Below are 7448 nucleotides of genomic sequence, written 5' to 3'. Positions count from 1 at the left end.
CATCAGTAGCTGATATGATCAACTGGAAGAAAGGGTATCAGTGATGGAAGATGAAATGAATGAAATGAAGTGAGAAGGGAAGTTTAGAGAAAAAAGAATAAAAAGAAATGAACAAAGCCTCCAAGAAATATGGGACTATGTGAAAAGACCAAACCTACGTCTGATTGGTGTACCTGAAAGTGACGGGGAGAATGGAACCAAGTTGGAAAACACTCTGCAAGATATTATCCAGGAGAACTTCCCCAATCTAACAAGGCAGGCCAACATTCAGATTCAGGAAATACAGAGAACGCCACAAAGATACTCCTCGAGAAGAGCAACCCCAAGACACATAATTGTCAGATTCACTAAATTTGAAATAAAGGAAAAAATGTTAAGGGCAGCCAAAGAGAAAGGTCGGGTTACCCACAAAGGGAAGCCCATCAGACTAACAGCGGATCTCTCGGCAGAAACTCTGCAAGCCAGAAGAGAGTGGGGGCCAATATTCAACATTCTTAAAGAAAAGAATTTTCAACCCAGAATTTCATATCCAGCCAAACTAAGCTTCTTCATAAGTGAAGGAGAAATAAAATACTTTACAGACAAGCAAATGCTGAGAGATTTTGTCACCACCAGGCCTGCCTTGCAAGAGCTTCTGAAGGAAGCATTAAACATGGAAAGGAATAACCGGTACCAGCCACTGCAAAATCATGCCAAATTGTAAAGACCATCGAGGCTAGGAAGAAACCACATCAACTAATGAGCAAAATAACCAGCTAACGTCATAATGACAGGATCAAATTCACACATAACAATATTAACTTTAAATGTAAACGGGCTAAATGATCCAATAAAAAGACACAGACTGGCAAATTGGATAAGGAGTCAAGACCCATCAGTGTGCTGTATTCAGGAAACCCATCTTATGTGCAGAGACACACATAGACTCAAAATAAAGGGATGGAGGAAGATCTACCAAGCAAATGGAAAACAAAAAAAGGCAGGGGTTGCAATCCTAGTCTCTGATAAAATAGACTTTAAACCAACAAAGATCAAAAGAGACAAAGAAGGCCATCACATAATGGTAAAGGGATCAATTCAACAAGAAGAGCTAACTATCGTAAATACATATGCACCCAATACAGGAGCACCCAGATTCATAAAGCAAGTCCTGAGTGACCTACAAAGAGACTTAGACTCCCACACAATAATAATGGGAGATTTTAACACCCCGCTGTCAACATTAGACAGATCAACGAGACCAAAAGTAAACAAAGATACCCAGGAATTGAACTCAGCTCTGCACCAAGCAGACCTAATAGACATCTACAGAACTCTCCACCCCAAATCAACATAATATCCATTTTTTTCAGCACCACACCACACCTATTCCAAAATTGACCACATAGATGGAAGTAAAGCTCTCCTCCGCAAATGTAAAAGAACAGAAATTATAACAAACTGTCTCTCAGACCACAGTGCAAACAAACTAGAACTCAGGATTAAGAAATTCATTCAAAACCGCTCAACTACATGGAAACTGAACAACCTGCTCCTGAATGACTACTGGGTACGTAACAAAATGAAGGTGGAAATAAAGATGTTCTTTGAAACCAGCGAGAACAAAGACACAACATCCCAGAATCTCTGGGACACATTCAAAGCAGTATGTAGAGGGAAACTTACAGCACTGAATGCCCACAAGAGAAAGCAGGAAAGATCCAGAATTGACACCCTAACATCACAATTAAAAGAACTAGAAAAGCAAGAGCAAACACATTCAAAAGCTAGCAGAAGGCTAGAAATAACTAAAATCAGAGCAGAACTGAAGGAAATAGAGACACAAAAAACCCTTCAAAAAATTAATGAATCCAGGAGCTGGTTTTTTGAAAAGATCAACAAAATTGATAGACTGCTAGCAAGACTAATAAAGAAGAAAAGAGAGAATAATCAAATAGACGCAATAAAAAATGATAAAGGGGATATCACCACCAATCCTACAGAAATACAATCTACCATCAGAGAATACTACAAACACCTCTACACAAATAAACTAGAAAATCTAGAAGAAATGGATAAATTTCTCGACAAATACACCCTCCCAAGACTAAACCAGGAAGAAGTTGAATCTCTGAATAGACCAATAACAGGCTCTGAAATTGTGGCAATAATCAATAGCTTACCAACCAAAAAGAGTCCAGGACCTGATGGATTCACAGCCGAATTCTACCAGAGGTACAAGGAGGAACTGGTACCATTCCTTCTGAAACTATTCCAATCAATAGAAAAAGAGGGAATCATCCCTAACTCATTGTATGAGGCCAGCATCATCATGATACCAAAGCCTGGCAGAGACACAACCAAAAAAGAGAATTTCAAACCAATATCCTTGATGAACATTGATGCAAAAATCCTCAATAAAATAATGGCAAACCGAATCCAGCAGTACATTAAAAAGCTTATCCACCATGATCAAGTGGGCTTCATCCCTGGGATGCAAGGCTGGTTCAACATACAAAGATCAATAAATGTAATCCAGCATATAAACAGAACCAAAGACAAAAACCACATGATTATCTCAATAGATGCAGAAAAGGCCTTTGACAAAATTCAACAACCCTTCATGCTGAAAACTCTGAATAAATTAGGTATTGATGGGATGTATCTCAAAATAATAAGAGCTCTCTATGACAAACCCACAGCCAATATCATACTAAATGGGCAAAAACTGGAAGCATTCCCTTTGAAAACTGGCACAAGACAGGGATGCCCTCTCTCACCACTCCTATTCAACATAGTGTTGGAAGTTCTGGCCAGGGCAATCAGGCAGGAGAAGGAAATAAAGGGTATTCAATTAGGAAAAGAGGAAGTCAAATTGTCCCTGTTTGCAGATGACATGATTGTATATCTAGAAAACCCCATTGTCTCAGCCCAAAATCTCCTTAAGCTGATAAGCAACTTCAGCAAAGTCTCAGGATACAAAATCAATGCACAAAAATCACAAGCATTCTTATACACCAATAACAGACAAACAGAGAGCCAAATCATGAGTGAACTCCCATTCACAATTGCTTCAAAGAGAATAAAATACCTAGGAATCCAACTTACAAGGGATGTGAAGGACCTCTTCAAGGAGAACTACAAACCACTGCTCAATTAAATAAAAGAGGACAAACAAATGGAAGAACATTCCATGCTCATGGGTTGGAAGAATCAATATCGTGAAAATGGCCATACTGCCCAAGGTAATTTATAGATTCAATGCCATCCTCATCAAGCTACCAATGACTTTCTTCACAGAATTGGAAAAAACTACTTTAAAGTTCATATGGAACCAAAAAAGAGCCTGCATGGCCCAGTCAATCCTAAGCCAAAAGAACAAAGCTGGAGGCATCACGCTACCTGACTTCAAATTATACTACAAGGCTACAGTAACCAAAACAGCATGGTACTGGTACCAAAACAGAGACATAGATCAATGGAACAGAACAGAGCCCTCAGAAATAATGCTGCATATCTACAACTATCTGATCTTTGACAAACCTGACAAAAACAAGAAATGGGATAAGGATTCTCTATTTAATAAATGGTGCTGGGAAAACTCACTAGCCATATGTAGAAAGCTGAAACTGGATCCCTTCCTTACACCTTATACAAAAATTAATTCAAGATGGATTGAAGACTTACATGTTAGACCTAGAACCATAAAAACCCTAGAAGAAAACCTAGGCAATATCATTCAGGACATAGGCATGGGCAAGGACTTCATGTCTATAACACCAAAAGCAATGGCAACAAAAGCCAAAATTGACAAATAGGATCTAATTAAACTAAAGAGCTTCTGCACAGCAAAAGAAACTACCGTCAGAGTAAACAGGCAACCTACACAATTGAAGAAAATTTTTACAACCTACTCATCTGACAAAGGGCTAATATCCAGAATCTACAATGAACTCAAATTTACAAGAAAAAAACAAACAATCCCATCAAAAAGTGGGCAAAGGATATGAACAGACACTTCTCAAAAGAAGACATTTATGCAGCCAAAAAACACATGCAAAAATGCTCATCATTACTGGCCATCAGAGAAATGCAAATCAAAACCACAATGAGATACCATCTCACACCAGTTAGAATGGCGATCACTAAAAAGTCAGGAAACAACAGGTGCTGGAGAGGATGTGGAGAAATAGGAACACTTTTACACTGTTGGTGGGACTGTAAACTAGTTCAACCATTGTGGAAGTCAGTGTGGTGATTCCTCAGGGATCTAGAACTAGAAATACCATTTGACCCAGCCATCCCATTACTGGGTATATACCCAAAGGACTATAAATCATGCTGCTATAAAGACACATGCACACTTGTGTTTATTGTGGCACTATTCACAATAGCAAAGACTTGGAACCAACCCAAATGTCCAACAATGATAGACTGGATTAAGAAAATGTGGCACATACACACCATGGAATACTATGCAGTCATAAAACATGATGAGTTTATGTCCTTTGTAGGGATGTGGATGAAACCAGAAACCATGATTCTCAGTAAACTATCACAAGGACAAAAAACCGAACACTGCATGTTCTCACTCATAGGTGGGAATTGAACAATGAGAACACATGGACACAGGAAGGGGAACATCACACTCTGGGGACTGTTGTGGAATGGGGGGAGTGGGAAGGGACAGCTTTAGGAAGATTTACCTAATGCTAAATGACGAGTTAATGGGTGCAGCACACCAACATGGCACATGGATACATATGTAACAAACCTGCACATTGTGCACATGTACCCTAAAACTCAAAGTATAATAATAATAATATAAAAAAAGAAACTGACGAACATTTTTCCTAAGTAATTATGCCATTTACATACCCACTACAAGAATTCCGATTGTCCACATGCTCACCAGAGCTTGCTAGTTTTCTTTGTTTAACTTTTAGCTATTTTAATTTATGAAGTTATATCACATCATGGTTTGGACTTGCAATTTGTTGATGATTAGCAATGCTAAACACTTTTTCAGGTGCTTATTGATCATCTGTATGTTTTTTAAAGAAGTGGCTATTAGAGTTATTTTGCCATCTGTAGTATTGACTTGTAAGAATTCCTTTTATATTTTGAATATAAGTCATTTGTCAGATGTATGTATTTTCTCCATTGTGTGGCATGTCTTTTCAGTTTCATATTAGTGTCTTCAAAGGGAAGTTTTCAGTGTTGTTAAGGTCCAATGTAGCAACTTCTTTTTCTTGTCTTTTCTTTTCCCTCTTTCCCTTTCTTTACTTTCTCTGCCTTTCCCTTTCTCCTTCCTTCCTTCCTTCCCTCCTTCCTTCCTTCCTTCTCCTCCTCTTTTCTTTCTTTCTTTCTTTCTTTCTTTCTTTCTTTCTTTCTTTCTTTCTTTTTTCTTTCTTTCTGTCTTTCTTTCTTTCTCTCTCTCTTTCTTTCTTTCTCTCTCTTTCTCCTTCCTTCCTCCCTCCCTTCCTCCCTCCCTTCTTTCCTTCCTTCCTTCCTTTCCTTCTTTCTTTCTTTCTTTCTTTCTTTTTCTCTCTTTCTTTCTTTTTCTCTTTCTTTCTTTCTGTCTTCTTTCTTTTTTCTTTTCTTCTTTCCTCTTCTCCTCTCCTGTCCCCTCCTCATTAGTGTTTTTTATGTCTTCTTCAGGAAATATTTGTCTAACTAAGGTTGCAAAGATACTCTCCTGTGTTTTCTTTTAAAAACTTTATATGGTCAAGTATCACTTAATGACAGGAATACATTCTGAGAAATGCATTGTTAGGCAATTTCATCATTGTTCAAATGTCATAGAGTGTATTTACACAAACCTAGATGGTATAGCCTACTACTACACCCTCTTGCTCCTAGGCTACAAACCATGCAGCATGTTACTGTGCTGAATACTGTAGGCAGTTATAACATAGCATAAAGTATTTATGTATATAAACACATCTAGACTTTAAAAAGTACAGTAAAAATACAATATTGTAATTTTATGGGACCATTATGGTATATTCAATGCATGACTGTAATTGTGATTTAAATTTTTACTTAATGATGTACAGTGTAAGGTAGGATGTGAGGCTTTTGTTTTGTTTTCAAATGTATATCCATTGAGCCAGCACCATTTATTGAAAAGACTAACTTTTTTCATTGAATTACCTTCAACAGAGTCAACTAAGCATACATATATGGGTCTATTTCTGAATTCTGTCCTATTTCATTGATATATTTGACTATGTCCATGCCACTTTGTGTCTTTATTTCTGTAATTTTATAGTAACCCCTGAATCAGGTTGAAAATATCTACCTTTATTCTTCTTTCATGATTATTTTGACTATTGTAGGTCCTTTGCATTTTCAAATGAATTATATAGCTTATCAGTTTCTAGGCTGGGATTTTCACTGTATTGCTTTGAACTGGTAAATAATCTTGATGGAATTGATACTTAAGCTTCTATTCCATGAACATGGTATAGATTTCCCATTATTTATGTTTTCTTTAATTTCTCCTAAAGTTTTAAGTATAGATATCTTGTACATATTTTGTAAAATTCATCCTTAAGAATTTTATACCCTTAGATTCTATTATAAATGATATTCCTTGTTATCATTTTTCATTTTGTCACTAGTAAACATAATTAAAATAGATTTTTGTATATTGATCTTGTATGCTGAATCCTTGCTAAATTCTCTTATTAATTCTGGTATTTTAAAGTAGATTCCTTTAGGATTTTATACGTTAAAGATTATGTTATTTATGAGCAAGGACAGCTTTTTTTCTTCCTGTACAATCTGTATACCTTTTATTTCTTTATCTTGTGTTATTATGCTGGCTAGGATAGCCAGTGCACTGTATTATGGAAGTAGTTACAGCAGATACCCTGTTTTGGTACCAGTCTTTGATAGAAAGTATTTACTGTATTACTATTATGTACTTTGTTACCTGCAGATTTTAAAATTATTATTGACTTTTGTCAGATTGAGAACATTATTTTTTGTTCTTCACTTACTGGTACATTTGTTTTCAATCATGGATTAATGTTGAATTCATCAATCTTTTCTGCATATTTTGAGATAGTCATTACATAATTTTTCTCCTTTTTTGGTTCATGTGGAGAATTATATTAATTTACTTTTAAGTGTCAAAACATTCTTACATTTCTAGGATAAACCTTACTTGGTTGTGATATGTTTTTCGTATGTTGCTGGTTTCAATTTTCTTTTACTTTTCAAGAATTTTTGTGTCTATATGAGTAATATTGGTCTATAATTCTCATTGCTTGTAGTCTTCTTGACAGGCTTTGTTATAAAGGTCTTGCTGCAGTTATGAGATGAGCTAAGAAGTGTTTCCTTGTTCTTTCTTTTCTGAAAGAATTTGAGATATACTGTTATAGAAGGGCAAGCCATGGACTAGGAAGATTCTTAACCTTATAACTTTGGACAATTAAACTCTAGGATTTTGGTTTCTTATC

The sequence above is a fragment of the Symphalangus syndactylus genome, chromosome 20, assembly GCF_028878055.3.
Source record: "Symphalangus syndactylus isolate Jambi chromosome 20, NHGRI_mSymSyn1-v2.1_pri, whole genome shotgun sequence".
NCBI classification, from domain to species: Eukaryota; Metazoa; Chordata; class Mammalia; order Primates; family Hylobatidae; genus Symphalangus; species Symphalangus syndactylus.
The sequence above is the reverse complement of the archived record's forward strand: the minus strand, read 5'-3'. Positions refer to the sequence as shown.